The sequence below is a fragment of the Panthera onca genome, chromosome D3, assembly GCF_046562875.1.
Source record: "Panthera onca isolate mPanOnc1 chromosome D3, mPanOnc1 haplotype 2, whole genome shotgun sequence".
In the NCBI taxonomy this organism is placed as follows: Eukaryota; Metazoa; Chordata; class Mammalia; order Carnivora; family Felidae; genus Panthera; species Panthera onca.
The window spans coordinates 22,361,765-22,377,279 of NC_138350.1; the positions used below are offsets into that span (position 1 = coordinate 22,361,765).

The 15,515-nt window shown below is 45.8% G+C and overlaps 1 protein-coding gene across 7 annotated transcripts in view; it reads left to right on the top strand.

Moving 5' to 3' along the window:
* Window positions 1–15,515, top strand: part of AP1B1 (adaptor related protein complex 1 subunit beta 1) — an 83,960-nt gene that overhangs the window by 29,492 nt on the left and 38,953 nt on the right. Inside the window, exon 2 of one of the 7 annotated variants that reach the window (XM_060612795.3) lies at window positions 7,369–7,459. The exons of the other annotated variants lie outside the window; for them this stretch is intronic. The gene's annotated coding sequence lies outside the window, so the exon portion shown is untranslated. The remainder of the gene's footprint in view (window positions 1–7,368; window positions 7,460–15,515) is intronic. 7 annotated transcript variants of the gene reach the window in all.

The following is a 15,515-nucleotide window of genomic DNA, read 5'->3' on the forward strand; positions in this document are numbered from 1 at the left end:
CACTTGGCCGCCGGCCTGAATCCCCACCGCCCCAGCCCGCAGCCCCTCCTGGGGCGTCCTCCGGAGAGACTCCTAGACTTAGGCCCCTGGGAGCCCGCCTCTGGCCAGACGGGAAACTCCTCTTCGGGTCCTGGTTTCCCCCTTCACATTCTGAGGCCTCCCTGTCGTTCAGGGCCTTATCAGTTTGCCAAGGTTCAAAAAAAAAAAAAAAAAAAAAATCAAGAACCGGCCCTGCGCCGCCTGCCCCGCGGTAGGCTTGGGCTTGATCTGTCCCTTGGCGCTTCGTGGACAGGTTATCTGGGGACACCTGTAATCATGTTAAAAATACTGACGAAATGCCAGCTACTGGTTATTGAGCTCCTACTGCGGACCAGACACTGTGCTAAGCACTTTGCATACAATACATGTAAACTTCACAACAACCCGCGTGAGGTAGCTGTTGTTGATATCCCCATTTTCTCCACACGGAAACTGAGGCACAGTGAGGTTGAATCACATATGGTAAGGTCAATCCTGTAGTGTAGGCAGAGCCAGGGTTCTTCCCCAGGGCTTTCAGGGACCTGCAAAGTGCAGAGACCAAAGAGGCTGGAGCAAGGTTGGGGTGTAGGGGCTATTTAGTATCGTTAGCTGTCATTCTGTTTATTCACAGCCAGGTAAAGTGTAGTCTTATTACTTTGCATCTAATCTTCATAAGGGGCATTTGATTCACATATTTAGGATGAAACAATCCTGCAGGCTGTTGCTGTAAGTGATTACCACTCGGGACAGAAATGGAAGTTTTTCCTGACTATTGAGAACTGTGAGACACAAAACAGGCCATCCATGAAGCTAATTTGGGAATATTCAGACCCACTGTTAAGAGTGGTTGAGCCGCATTCCTTTTGGAATAAAGAAAGAAAGCATGAGACACCTAGGGGGATCTTTTGGCCCTGGGTTCTTGAAGAACATTCTCAAGGGAAGGGTCTCTGTCTCTCTGAGAAAAGTGCAGACCCCTTGGCTTCTTGGCTGGGGAGAGCACATTTGCCTGGAAGATGGTGAGGTCATTTAATGGCCGGAGGACTAGACTCTGTGAGTCCGAGCCTTGTTCTTTTGCAGGCATTCACTTCATTTCTGCCTCAGTTTCCCTGACAGCAGCACGAGAAGGACCTGCTGCCTTCCTATCCACTGCTGGGTGTTACAAGCCTTAGTGAACCCGTGAAGGTTTCCGCATGCTTCTGGAGAAAGCTGTGATATAATTACTGTAGTACCTTTTTTTTTTTTTTTTTTTAACTCTATGATCTGTTCTCCCAGTTCCATTGAATTCACAGAAACTTAATATTGTCACCTTATCCCCATCCTTCCAAGGGAGGATTCGAGATGAAGCTGCTTGTCCCAGATGGTGGGAACATGAGCAGAGCGCAGAGCATCTGGCTCCCTGTCCTGAGTTGAGCCCACCAGCCTCCTCCAACCTCTTAAAAATTGTCATGGAGAAAAGCTTCAATAGTTCTCAAAGAATCAGATCCCTCAGAGGTTGTTGAGTATGGGTTGAGCAGAGGCTTCACCCTGGGCAACTGGAAGGGCTCAGAGGTGTAATGGAAAAAGCACTGCCTGACTCCCCATCAGTCAACTCTGAGTTCCGACCCCAGTTCGGCAGCTTCCTGGTAATATGACTGGGACAACTTACTTGGGCTGAGCCTCCTTTACTTCAGCTCTAAAATGATAGTGACCATCACCTTCTCCCCATCTCCTCTCCCCCAACCCCCGGTAGTCTCCTGCGTGTGTGTGTGTGTGTGTGTGTGTGTGTGTGTATTAGATAAGGAAATTTGTGCAGAGACTGTTATTGTGGTTGGATGCTTTGACTCTAGGCAGTTGGTGCCTACTGGGGGCCTGTGTCTGAGGAAGGCTGTCAACCCTGCTTTGTGGGGTGTTACTTCCTCTTGCAGAGACCTTTGTATACACAGGACTACTACTACCCTTCTTGTTTCACTTCCTAAAAGTTTCAGGACAAGTTTAGTCTATTGGCCCTACTGGCTCTGGCCTTTCATCTTTTTCTGGTCATCGTCTGAAACTGTTGCTGTCTTGACTGCTCACTTCCCAGAAAACCCTCACGGCTGGCACCAGAGTCTCATGTGCTGACAGTGAGCAAGCATGGCTTGGGTGTGGGTTTTGCACGTTTGTGTAATTATGAAAGCTGAGAGGACATCAACGTCATGTAGATATTTCTTTTTCTGAACAGGGTTTTGTTTTTTTCCTGCTTAAGAGTGATCACAGCCCAGAAATGGTTTTTGTGTTGTTTTTTTTCTCTTCACACAGAGAGAAGCAAATAACACCGGAGAGAAAATATCACTTGAGCAGTTGGGAAATCCTTAAAAAAATAATCCTGCTTGATTATCCATCAGTGGCTCCTCATTGCCCTCAGGCTAAAACTCACATTCCTTATCGTGGCCTTCAAGGCCTTTTGGGCTGACTTCAGCCTAGCTCTCCTGCCTTATCTGTCCTACTCCTCACTTCATCTCTTCCCAAGCTCCAGTCAAATTCAGCTGCTTGCCACTTCTGCAGCCTCCAACTCTTTTTACCTCTGTCTCTGTTTTGTGCTGTCCTCACTGCCTGAACACCATTCCCTGTCACACACATGGCTCTTTCTTTGCTGGACCACTACTTGGAGCTTCCTATCTAATCATCTCCCCCACCTCGCAGGCCTGAACTTCCACCGTGTCCTGTGTCACTGATCACGATGGGTTGTCATTGTCTGTTCACTTGGCTGTCTTCTAAGTAAACAGCTCTTAATCCCTGGGGAGAACTTGTCTTAACTGTGTGTGTGTGTCTAGCACTTAGTGAAATGTCTGGCATATAGTAGGTGCTCAGTAAGTGTTCAGTAAATGAATGAATGTCGCCTTGAATTGTTAGGATTCCTTGATTCCTAAAGAATTCAAAGCACTTTCCAGATGATCTCCTGTCCATCCTCATATCACTCCAGGGGAATAGGGAGAAATCTGATGAGTGATAGGATTACTCCTCTTGGGCTGCTGTTGCTACCACCCAGCCAACCACCAGAGTGCTTCAGGGCCTCCAGAGACCTGGGGTTGGGGAGCGGCAAGGAGGTGCTGGTGGTAACCACTCTCTCTAGGTAGTAGGAAGAGTGGCTACATTCATCAAGCGCTTGGTGAGCTGGGCACTGCTGGAGGCTTTGTATGTATTGACCTGTTTTAGCCTCATAAATCCCTCAGGTATGTGACATTGCAATTATTGTTTTACAGCGGTGGTATGCTTGTGCTTCTTAAGTTGTGTAGACGCCCTGGAGGGCCCCTGTCACACCTGCTGTAGCCACCTTTCCTGTCCCAACCCCTTGTTCTTGGATTGTCTCCCCTGTTATTTAGTGGAGCTGAGCTTGGCTGTGGTTTTAGATTCCCAAGTCTCATCCTTTTCGGGTCTTTAGCCTGACTCCATTAAGAGGGTTTCCCCGAAGTTGGGAGACCCCCTTCCAGTGAAGGTAAGAGTATGGCTGGTTGACTCCAGAATGCCCACAGTTCATCAGCAGCCAGGATGCCTGCCTTAGTGACTGCTCTCCCAGATTTACCATCTCCTCTGTGGACTTGAGCTGGACGATGGTAGATTTGGAAATCAGGTCTCCAAGGTTTAACACCAGTCCCGCATTGTTCACTTTCAGTACTGAAAACATTCGTCAAAGCAGAGCTCTGTAGAGAAATAGACTTGGGTGACACATACTCTTTGCCACACCTAATTGCTTTTAGGGCCTTAAGCATGTTGAGAGTGGAATGACAAAATTTCATTAGCTGGCGAGTCTGCTCCTGTGGTCTTCATCCTCTGGTCTCTAAGGGCTGAGAGGCTGGATGTTGAGACACTTAGGACAGAGCCGTCACACATTTGGCGTTTATTCATTCAGTATTTATTGAGCCCTGCGGTGTGCCTGGCACTGGGCTAAGTGTGATTGATGATAGGTAAACAAGTTAATTTCTGTGCTTGGGTTGCTTACTGCATTTGAATGGGGTGGGGTTGGGGGGGAGGCAAAGAGGAAATAGAAAACAAATGTAATAATTAGAAAAACTGATAAGCCATGAAGGAAGCAGGCAGAGCAGCCAGCCCCTGTTGAAATGTAAGTCCGATCTCAGAACTCCTGCTCAAAACCCTCTAGCTGCTCCCACCTCGCTCAGTGAAAGCCAGAGTTCTTACCCTGACCTGGAAGGCCCCCTCCATTCTCTGACCTCATAACCCACCGCTTACTCAGCCTCCCTGCTGTTCTTCAAACATCCCCACTTCTCACTTCTTAGGCCTGGAAGGCTCTTTCCCCAGTGTCACCTGTCACCTTCTCAAGGCGGCCACCTGGTTAAATTTCAACCTCTTTTCCTCCCCTCCCCCACACTCTGTATCCTCCTTCCCTACTTTCTTTTTCTCCATAGCATTTATCACTCTCAGAGATAGTATATTTTGTACTTATTTGGTACTCGTGGGCCCTGTCTACTATTGGAATGCGTGCTCCATGAAGGGAAGGATTTTTATCTGACTTATTCACTGCTGCGTCCCTAGCATGTAGACCTGTTTACAGTACATGGGAGGGAGGTGCTCAGCAAACCTGTGACTAGGAACAGGGGTGAGGGTGAGGACAGGAAAATACCTACTTAGCTCAGGACCGTGTCTTTGAAGTGATGTCATCTAAGCCGATATTTGAAGGATAAGTTGGAGCAGCCACTCTAGAAGCTGGAGAGGATAATCCAGGCAGAAGGCTCAGCAAGGGCAAAGGCAGTGAAGAGCTTGACAAAGGACACAGAAGGCCTGTGGTCCTAAAGGGTTACAGGCAGAGGGAAGGGCCTGCCTGTGCTCACTTCATAGCTGTGTCCGAGCACCCTGCCCCCAGCAGTTCATCCCCACCTCCTGCAGCCCTGTCTCTGAGCCGATGCCCATGGGAGCAGGGCATGGCGATCTGGCCTCACTGAGGGAAATGGCCTGGACCTTTCTCCCGCTGGAGGTGTTGCCACCTGATCTTCTCCCCTTTTGCCTTTTCTTCTCTCTTTTCTTTATTTACTTGTCTTCCATTGATTGGCTGTAACATGGGCTACAGGGTCTGGCATTTTCAACTTCAGTTTTGTCAAAATAGCTTGACAGCCAGAGAAGACGCATTTCTGATGCTGGCACACCCTGTAAATGGAACAGGGGAAGCTGGTCTCTAGCTGAGGTTGGTTTACAAAACTTGAAATTTCCTGGAGTGGAGAGTTGAGCACTAATCGTTCAGACATTTATTGAGCATCTACTGTTTGCCAGATAACAGTCTAGGAGCTTCACAGTAGTGAATAAAATGGACAAAATCTTTGTCTTCATGAAGCACATTATGGAGGGGAAAAAAAATAGACAATATAAATACATTTTATAGGGGCGCCTGGGTGGCTCAGTCAGTTAAGCGACCGACTTCAGCTCAGGTCATGATCTGACGGCTTGTGGGTTCGAGCCCTACATCCGGCTCTGTGCTGGTAGCTCAGAGCCTGCAGCCTGCTTTGGATTCTGTGTCTCCCTCTCTCTCTGCCCCTCTTCTGCTTGTGCTCTCTCTCTCTCTCTCTCAAAAATAAATAAACTTAAAAAAATTTTAATAAATAAATTTTATAGTATGTTGGTGATAAGTACCTTGAAGAAATACAAAAGGAGGAAAGAAAGAGGGAGTTGGGGGATTGGTTGGGGATGTATACAATTTTTTTTGAAGTTTACTTATTTTGAGAGAGAGAGAGAGAGAGAGAGAGAGAGTAAGGGACACTATCAGCGCGAGCGCAACACAGGGCTAGATCTCATGAACCGTGAGATCATGACCTGAGCTGAAACCAAGAGTTGGATGCTTAACCGACTGAGCCACCCAGGTGCCCCAGGGATGTGTACAATTTTAAATAAAGTGGTCAGAGAAGGTGACATTTGAGTGAGATTTGACAGAGGTGAGGGACTGAGCCATGACACTATCTGAAGAAAGCCTCTGTGGCAAAGTGACCATCACAGCACGTGCAAAGGCCCTGAGATAGAAACACTCCTATTGTGTTCAAGGATCAGCAAAGAGGCACATGTGGCTGGAATTGAGAGAATGATGGGGAAAACACTGGGAAAAGAGTTGAAAGGAGTAATGGGTGGTATGAGACAGAAGGGATGTATCTCATACTGGCCTTATAGTCCATGAGGCCATGGTAGAGATTTTGGCCTCAAAATCTCTCATGGTAGAGATTTACTCTGAGTGAAGCAGGGAACTGTTGGACAATTTTGAACAGAAGAGTGGCACTTTCTGCCTTAGACGATAATGGGATCATTCTGCCTGTTGCTAAAGTGAGTTGTTGGAAGCAGTGTGGAAACAGCTTTGGTAGCAATCCCAATAAAGAGTGATGGTAGGTTGGGGCCTGGTGGTAGTGATGGTAGTGAATCCGCTTTATGGATTCTGGATTCATTTTGAAGGTAGACCCAGTAGGATTTGCTGATAGATTAGATGTGGGATGTGAGGGAGGGTGTGTGTTGTCAAGGGCAACTGAGGTTTTTATAGCTTGAGGTCAGTTGTTAAGTTTGAGCTGCCTGTTAGCTATATGGACATTCAAGTTCAGATGTCGATTAGGCAATTTGGGTATCTGTGCTGGGAGTTCACGGGAGAGGTTGGGTTTAGGGATGTAAACTTGTGGGTGTCAGCATGTAGATGATACTTAAAACCTTGACACTGGGTGAGCTTACCAAAGAGGCCAGATAACATTGGTGGGGAAGGGAAGAGGTACCAGGCCTAGGGCCCTCTAGCATTGAAGAAGAGGGAGACGAGGAAGAACCCACAAAGGAGACTGAGAAGGAGCAGGCAGTGGGATAGAGGGGAAGGCGGAGAGCACAGCATCCTAGAATCCAGGGGAAGAAAGTGTTTCAAGGAAGAGGGAGTGATCAGCAGTGTCAAATGCTTGTCAGCGTGAGACTTGTCCTTTGACAGGATCACTGCATCTTCTGCCTGCAGGATCTAACATGCTCTGGCATCCAAGACCGTCTGTGAATCTCATCCTTCTTTGCCTCGCCTCATCTACTCCTTTCCTTCCCAAGTCCTTGCCTTCAGCCAGGCAGGGCTTCTCACAAACTCCTGAACACGCAGGCTGGTTTTGGCCTTGGATAAGTCACTCCTCTCTCAGCATCTTTAATTCCTCACTTATAAATGGGTTGGTTACCTTGAGAATTAAATGAGAGAGGGGCTATAAACCACTTAGCACAGAGCCTACACCCTAGTCAGTGTTGCTGGCGGTTTAGCCTCAGCGGTTTAGCATCTTGTGGGTCTTTTCCAGGTCACCCTCAGCCCTCCTTTTACAAATGTGATCATCTTTTCCTATCCAGGCAAGCCTTGTTCCTCTAAGAGGGCGTCCCTGGATGTTCTCTCATTCACAGAACCCTCCTCATCTGAGCAATGGTGGCACTCATCTGGAAGGCATGATTGCTCTGCCGTTCACCCGCAGTCCTTTACCTGACCTCTGCATCTGTAAGATCCCAGAGGGAAAACTGTCCTTTGTCTGCTGTGTGCATGCTCCTGTGTGGGGCACAATCCCATCTCAGAGCTGACAGTGCCCCACACTGTTACACATGCTGAATGGATGACTCCAACACTTGATAGATCTTCAGAAAGTATTCCCATTGTATAGATGGGAAAACTGAGATCTCGAGGCACCTTGTTTTATAGTCTTTGGCCTCTTTTTCTTGATAGCAGATCTTTCCAAACATTACTGTCTATAGATAGTTGAAAACTGGCATGCAATTCTAGAAATAGGTTCTAGAGACCCAGTGCTAACATAAGAACATGGCATGTGCCTGCCTTTACTTCCTTTTCATTTTGAGGTTTTAATTGCTAGTGGGTCTCAGGAGATTGATTTTGGCTAGTCACTTTTCATTCAAATCCCAGGAGGCCCATAACTCAGCACGCTCATCCAGACAGGCTCTCACTAGGCACGTTACCAAACTTGACATTCATGTTGTCCAAGCTGGATGGGCTGGCCCTGAAATAACCTGTAATTCAACATTCGAGGGACTCTGCAGGGATGTGTGGCAACATATTTCACGTATCCTTTAGCTTGGAGTGTGTGTGTTTCTACCAGGGCTTCATTCAGACAGGAGAAGTTGCCTTGCTGGACAGAATGGGACCTGTGGGACCTATTATAAGGCAGGGATAGAGAGGGTCAGTGCTACCGTTTTCTAGCTGTGTGACTCCAGACAAATGCCTTGATCTCTCTGGGCTTCAGTTTCTTCATCTGTAAACTTGTGATATTATCAGTACCTTCTCCACAGATTATTGTGAGGATTAAATGCGAAGCTCTTTACACAGTGTCTGGCCCATGGTGCTCATCTGTTTGCCATTACGACTAGCACTGCCACCTTTGTTCTGAATTTCATGCCAAGCCTAAAGATGAACACAGCTTATTTTCTCACAATTCTTGAACCGACTTGAAAGAGCCTGTCTGTCTGAGTTTGGTGACCACATTGTCTCAGAGAGAAAGTCTGAAATCTGGTTTCTCTACTGCTGATTCACCTTTTAATCTTCAAGTTGGCCTTACCTATTTCCCTGTATATAAAGTGAACTTTAGGACTTACCTGTGAGGACCTTTTCCTTTTTTTTTTTTTTTTTTTTTTTTTTTTTTTTTTTTTTTTTACTTTGTTTATTTTTGAGAGGGAGAGAGAGAGAAAGTGCACACAGGGAAGGGGCAGAGAAAGAGGGAAAGAGAGAGAATCCCAAGCAGGCTCCACACCACCAGCATGGAGCCCCATGTGGGGCTCCAACTCATGAACCATGAGATCATGACCTGAGGCAAAGTTGGACACTCAACCGACTGAGCCACGCAGGTGCCCCAGGACCTTTTTCCTTTTACGAGGGCCAGTCAGATAAGTGAACAGTGATGAGTGATTGCTGGGTGGTGAGTAGAATCATTATTCTTATTATAAACTCTCGGCTTCATGGGGCAGGCACATAATCCAGAGCGTGGCACAGAGTAGGGGAATATTTGTGAATGAATCAACCTGTGGCTTTGAGACAGAACTGAAACAGCCAAACGTGTGGGATGATTAAGTTTGGCTTTTCTGTTCTAAACGAAGAAGAAACAGCACCACCCTAACCCCTCTTATTCATTCTTCCTAGCTTAGTCTTGACAGTCCCTGAGCTAACATGTGCCTAGAACAGGCTTCTGAACAGCTGTTCATCAGGCAAGGGTTTAACAGTGACCTGTTTATTTATTTTTGAGAGAGAGAGACAGACTGTGAGTTGGGGAAGGGCAGAGAGAGAGGGAGACCCAGAATCCCGAGCAGGCTGCAGGCTCTGAGCCGTCAGCACAGAGCCTGACCCAGGGCTCAAACTCACAAAGTGTGAGATCATGACCTGAGCCAAAGCCGGACGCTCAATCAAGCCACCCAGGCACCCCAACGGTGACAATTTTAAACAGCACTAAAGTTGGAAGCCACCAACACAGACTTTCAGGGATCATTTTTCCCCTGCTCAAATATCCTTGAATTCAGAGATGAGTCTTGGCGGCTGGATCAGACCTTGCCAAATATCTCCTTCCCCTTTCCCTTTCCTAAAGCTGCTTCTCTGGCTCATCTCACGGTACTGATGATCTCCCTTGTTAATTCACTGAGTGCCCACCATGCGTAGCGGACTGTGCTACTGCCGCCAACTTCATGCCTCTCGATTGCAGAGCATAGGTTGTTCTGGAACGAATCACTGCTCTGAGACTAGAAAAGTCCTTTCCCTGGCCATTGGCGGGCCGTTTGGGGAATTGCTTGGCTTGTTACTGTTTTCCTTCTTACTGAAGACCTAATAAGGTTTGCTGGCCATGCTGCATTCTGCATTTGTTTTCTCTTGTCCCTTGGAAACGTCTTCTGTCATGCTCTGAGAATGATCATGCTTCATTTCCTCTAGTTTGATAGCCTGGAAGAACACTCATTGGTGAGAAAATGGATTTCTCATCTAGCAGAGAATCAGAAAACGTGAGATGTGGGAGGGAGTTTATTTGTCATTTAATAGGCCGAAACTCTTGTCCCTGGAACTGTGGGTTGCCTGAAGGGCCCCTGGTGAAGGAGGGGAGTTGAGCATTCTGGAATGAGCTAGGCTGTAGGTCCCCCAGTCTTATGTCAACCAGGGCAGTCATGTTTTTGTTTTAAACAGTTTGAAAAGAAGAAGGGGCTTGAAAAGCCATTGATCTGGTTGACAATTGGAAACAATTTCTTATTTGACAATTGGAAAAAGTAAGTCCCAGAGATGAGGGGATTTGCCCAGGGTCATACAGCTGTTGGTAGCAAAGCTAGATTTCCTGGCAGCTATCTTGGCATTGGGTCAGCCTTGCCATGTTTGTTAAAAGTTATCCACAAAGGCTTATGGCCCTGGTCTGCCCCATCGTCACTCTCTGGTCTCATCAGGGAGCCCTCTTATCTTGATTTGTTATAGGCCCCTGGTTTTGTGACTTCTCTGGGAGCGTTTTCATTCATTTTGTCAGCAAACATTTGGTGAGCTCCTGGAATGTGCCAGGCATAGTGCCAGTCACTGGGTTGACAGCATTAAACAGGACAGACCCCAAATTAGAGTCATGAGGAGGGCTGTGGAGAAGTCCATGATATGATTGAGTCAAATGTCGGGGAGACCTCTACCCCTCTGGGTCTGGAGTGTTTGAGCTGAGACTGAGGATAAGCATGGGGCTGGGAACAGTGCTTTCAACAGATGCTCCCCTGTTTTGTAAACCGCATTATATTTGGGGTGCCTGGGTGGCTCAGTCAGTTAAGTGTCTGACTTCGGCTCAGGTCAAGATCTCACAGTTTGTGAGTTTGAGCCCTGCAGCAGACTCTCCACTGACAGCTCGGAGCCTGGAGCCTGCTTCAGGAGCCTGCTGTCTGTCTCTCTCTCTCTCTGCCCCTCCCCTGCTTGTGCGTATGCACATGCGTGCTCTCTCTCTCTCTCTCTCTCTCTCTCTCAAATAAACTTTAAAAAACCCTGCATTATATTTGAAAGAGGTGATACATACTTGTGATGAGCACTGGGTGTTATATGTAAGTGATGAATCCCTAAATTCTCTTGAAACCAATACTACACTATATGTTAACTAACTTGAATTTAAATAAAATCTTGGAAGAAAAAAAAAAGAGGTGATATATGCACAGGGTAGAAAATTCCCAAGATAGAAGCTGGTGAGTGATGAAAGGTCAGTCTCTCACACTATCCCTTGGCAATCCAGCTTCTTTTCTGGAGGAAACTACTGTTAACTTTTCTTGCTTACCCTTTCTTTCTTTCTTTTTTTTTTTTTTTTATTTTTAATTAAAAAAATTTTTTTTAATGCTTTTATTTATTTTTGAGACAGAGAGAGACAGAGCATGAGCAGGGGAGGGGCAGAGAGAGGGGGAGACACAGAATCTGAAGCAGGCTCCAGGCTCTAAGCTGTCAGCACAGAGCCTGACATGGGGCTTGAACTCACAGACCGTGAGATTATGGCCTGAGCTGAAGTTGGACGCTTAACCAACTGAGCCACCCAGGCACCCCTATTTTTAATTTCTTTAACGTTTATTAATTTTTGAGAGATAGAGCATGAGCGGGGGAAGGCAGAGAGAGGGAGACACAGAATCTGAAGCAGGCTCCAGGCTCTGAGCTGTCAGCACAGAACCCGATGCAGGGCTTGAACTCACAAACTGTAAGATCATGACCTGAACCGAAGTTGGATACTTAAACCGACTGAGCCACCCAGGTGTCCGCTTGTTGCTTGATTGCTTGCTTGCTTGCTTCTTTTTTTTAAGTATTCTCTGCCCTCAAAGTAGGGCTCGAGCTCACAACCCCGAGATCAGGAGTCACACCCTCCACTGACCGAGCCAGCCAAGTGCCCTGTTGTGCCATATTTTTTTTTAATGTTTATTTATTTTTGAGAGAGACAGAGAGAGACAGAGCGCGAGTGGGGAAGGGGCAGAGAGAGAGAGAGAGAGAAGGAGAAACAGAATCTGAAACAGGCTCCAGTCTCTGAACTGTTAGCACAGAGCCTGATACGGGGCTTGAACTCGGGAACGGCAAGACCATGACCTAGGCTGAAGTCGGACAGTTAACCAACTGAGCCACCCAGGCACCCAATGTTGTGCCATAATTTTTAAACAAGCACTCTGTGGAAGGACGTTTAAGGTGTTTACAATAGTTTGTTGTTACAAAGGATGCTACACGAATAACCACATGATCTATGCAATGTGTGTGTGTGTGTGTGTGTGTGTGTGTGTGTGTGTGTGTGTGTGTGTAAATATAAATAAAACAAATTCCTAGAAGCAGACTTGCTGGGTCAAAGGGTCAGCACCTTGCAATTTTCAGAGCTGTTGCCAAATTGATGTAGAGACTGTAGCAATATAGACCCTCCTTAGCATCATATGAGGGTGTCTTTTTTCCCACATCAGCATGAGCATGGCATATTATCAGATTTTTGGGTCTTTGCCAGTCCAGTGGCTGATGGATGGTATTTCATCAATTTCTCTTATAAGTAAGCTTATCAATTTCTCTTATAAGTAAGCTTAAACCATTGTTCTTCATTTTCTCCAAACACACCGCATCCTTTGCCATTCTGTTTTTAGACACTTTTTATGTATTAAGGCAAATAGGCTTTTGTCTGCAATATGATTAAAATTTGTGTGTGTTTATCATATTTTTGGGTTTTTTTATTATGTTTTTGGCCATGCAGGAAAACTTAATTTTTGTATAATTGAACTCCTAGATTTCTTGATTTAATGTCATACTCAGAAAGGCTTTATTTCCTCTAGAGTATACAATTTTCTATTTTTCTTCTTCAGCATTGAGTTTTATTTTGTTATTTAAAAAAATACAATATTTGTATGATTTATACCAAGTGAAATGCTCAGCTCTTGAGCATATAGTCTGGCCAGTAGTGCGTCAATAGAGAGATCATAGGGGGCCTGGTAGACTCGGTTGGCTGGAGCGTCCGACTTCAGCTCAAGTCATGATCTCACGGTTCGTGAGTTCGAGCCCCACGTTGGGCTCTGCTGACAGCTCAGAGCCTGGAGCCTGCTTCAAAGTCTGTGTCTCCCTCTCTCTCTGTCCCTGCCTTGCTCGCGCGCTCTCGCTCTCTCTCTCTCTCTCTCTGAAAAGTAAAATAAACGTTAAAAAAAAAACCTAAAAAAATAAAAATAGATCATTTCCATCACCCTTAGAGTTCTTTTTTTTTTTTAATGTTTTATTTATTTTTGAGAGAGAGTGCATGAGTGGGAGAGAAGCAGAGAGAGAGGGGGACAGAGGATCCAAAGCAGGCTGTGTGCTGACAGCAACGAGCCCCATGTGGGGCTTGAACTCACGAACCCACGAACCATGAGATCATGACCTGAGCCGAAGTCGACCCTCAACCAACTGATCCACCCAGGCGCCCCACCCCTAGAGTTCTTTTGTGCCCGGTTCAAGACAGTCCTTCTCAGCTAGAAGCATCCACTGGTCTGACTTTTACCACCATAAGTTAGTTTTGCTCTTCTACTTATTCTAGAATTTCATGTAAATGGCATCCCACAACATTTACAATGTTTATACTTGTCAGTGTGCTTTCATTCCCACGCTGTCCCCTGTCGGAAGACATGAGTGAACTAAGAGCAACAAGTGCTGACGTCCCCATTTTTCAAGAGAGGAATTAGATCATAGAGATGAAGTAAACTAATATCAATTCAGTGTTCTTTCCTTTAAAATTGTTACTGTTGGGGCACCTGGCTGGCTCGGTCTCTTCATCTCAGGGCCATGAGTTCAAGCCCCACACTGGGCATGAAGTCTACTAAAAAAATACCAATGATTAAAAGAAAAGAAAATTATTACCGTTATTAGCAATTTTGAGACCTTGGAGAAAATTTAAAATATGTTCAATGTTCTTCATGTATTTTTTGTACATTTAAATACATTTTATTAGCTTAAAACACAAAAAGAGATTCTTTATCTCTTGCTCATAAAACTACAATGGGATATGTGAAGACTCACAAATTTAGAAAGTGTTGAGGACTTTTTTCCTTAGATCTAACTCTAACTCCAGTGGCTAAACTTCAAAGTCTTTAGCTGGGAATGTTTTTATGAGTTTTTCTTCCATCTTCTTCCTAGGACCTCATTTTCCCACTCTTAGATTGCATTACATCTTTGTCCTAGCCAATGTGTCAGTGTTTCTTACTGAGGACTTTTTTTTTTTTTTTTTTAATATTTACTTACTTTTTGGGAGAGTGCAGTGGGGGAGGGGCAGAGAGAGGGGGACAGAGGATCTGAAGCTGGCTCTGCTCTGACAGGCTGACAGCAGTAAGCCAGATGTGGAGCTCAAACTCAACGAACTGCGTGCTTGGGACCTGAGCAAAAGTCAACCAACAGAGCCACCCAGGTGCCCCCTTACCAAGGACTTCTTTATAATTCTTTTAGAAAACATAAAACTACTCCATTTCAGGCTTTGTTACTCTGTTACTCAGTTTCTTTGCTTTAAGCCTGGTGGCAGGGGAAAGCAGGAGTGTGGGTAGGATTTTTTTTTTTTTTTTTTTTTTTTAAGTAAAATTACTAGGGACTCGTCCTGGAATTATGGGATCAAAGTCATAACTTCGCAAGTGTGGGAAGGTAGATTTAAGGTGAGCACAGCATCTGTGGCTCCTCAGAGACAGAACCAGTCTTTCCAAGTGTACCCCTCTTTAATTTTGACTTTCCCTCCCCTTGAGGCATTCCTTAGCCTGTAAATGCTGAAAATGAGGGGTATCCCAGCCCAGAATGCTGTCTCCTTAGCAAAAGTGACTCATCACACTGGCCAGAGCAGTTTCCAAACCAAAAATTCCCTCCAATTAATTGTTTTTTAAAGTGCGTCCTGCCACTTCCAAAGATGGAATCCAAACCCTACGCTTTTTCTTGCCTGAATTGGCTGCCTGTTTTCAGTTGTGGCTCATGTGTGCAATCAGATCCATCACACAAGGTCTTTAACCCCTTTGGCCTCCATTAATAGGGACACAGCATATGGTGATAGCTGAGCGGTGCCAGGGAAAGCACCAGCCTTTCCTGGGGCATCTGCAAGTCTGGTCCTTTAGACCAAACTGTAGGGTTTTCTCCATTGCTTCAGAAAGAATGAAAAATCTCTTGCACTGACATCTAAGAGGCAACTGCAGAGAAAGGACACAGGAGAACCCTTAGCAGATCAACCAGGCGCAATTGATCTTCCACAGTGAAAGGAGGTTTCTAAAATCTGTGCTCTGGGTGGCTTTGCAAAAGCGTTTTCACTTCTCCCTACCACCCCTTCCTCCTTCACTTTATTTTCCTATATGTGAAACAACTTCAGAGGGATACAGTTTCTGCATCATCAGTCCCCTTGGGCCCTCTGCAGAGGGATATGCGAAATAGACACTGCAGAGAAAAGAAGCAGCCAGCACCCGGGCTGGGTAGCAGTTTAAGTTGTGAGTAGTTGCTTAGCACCTATAAAAGGAAGGTGTCATCAAAGCTCAGCATTATAGGGGTGACAGCAGCTGTAGGGGTCTAATTAGCTGACCCTGTGCCTCTGTTGCTTTTTTTAATCCCCCAAAAGAGAAGCTTC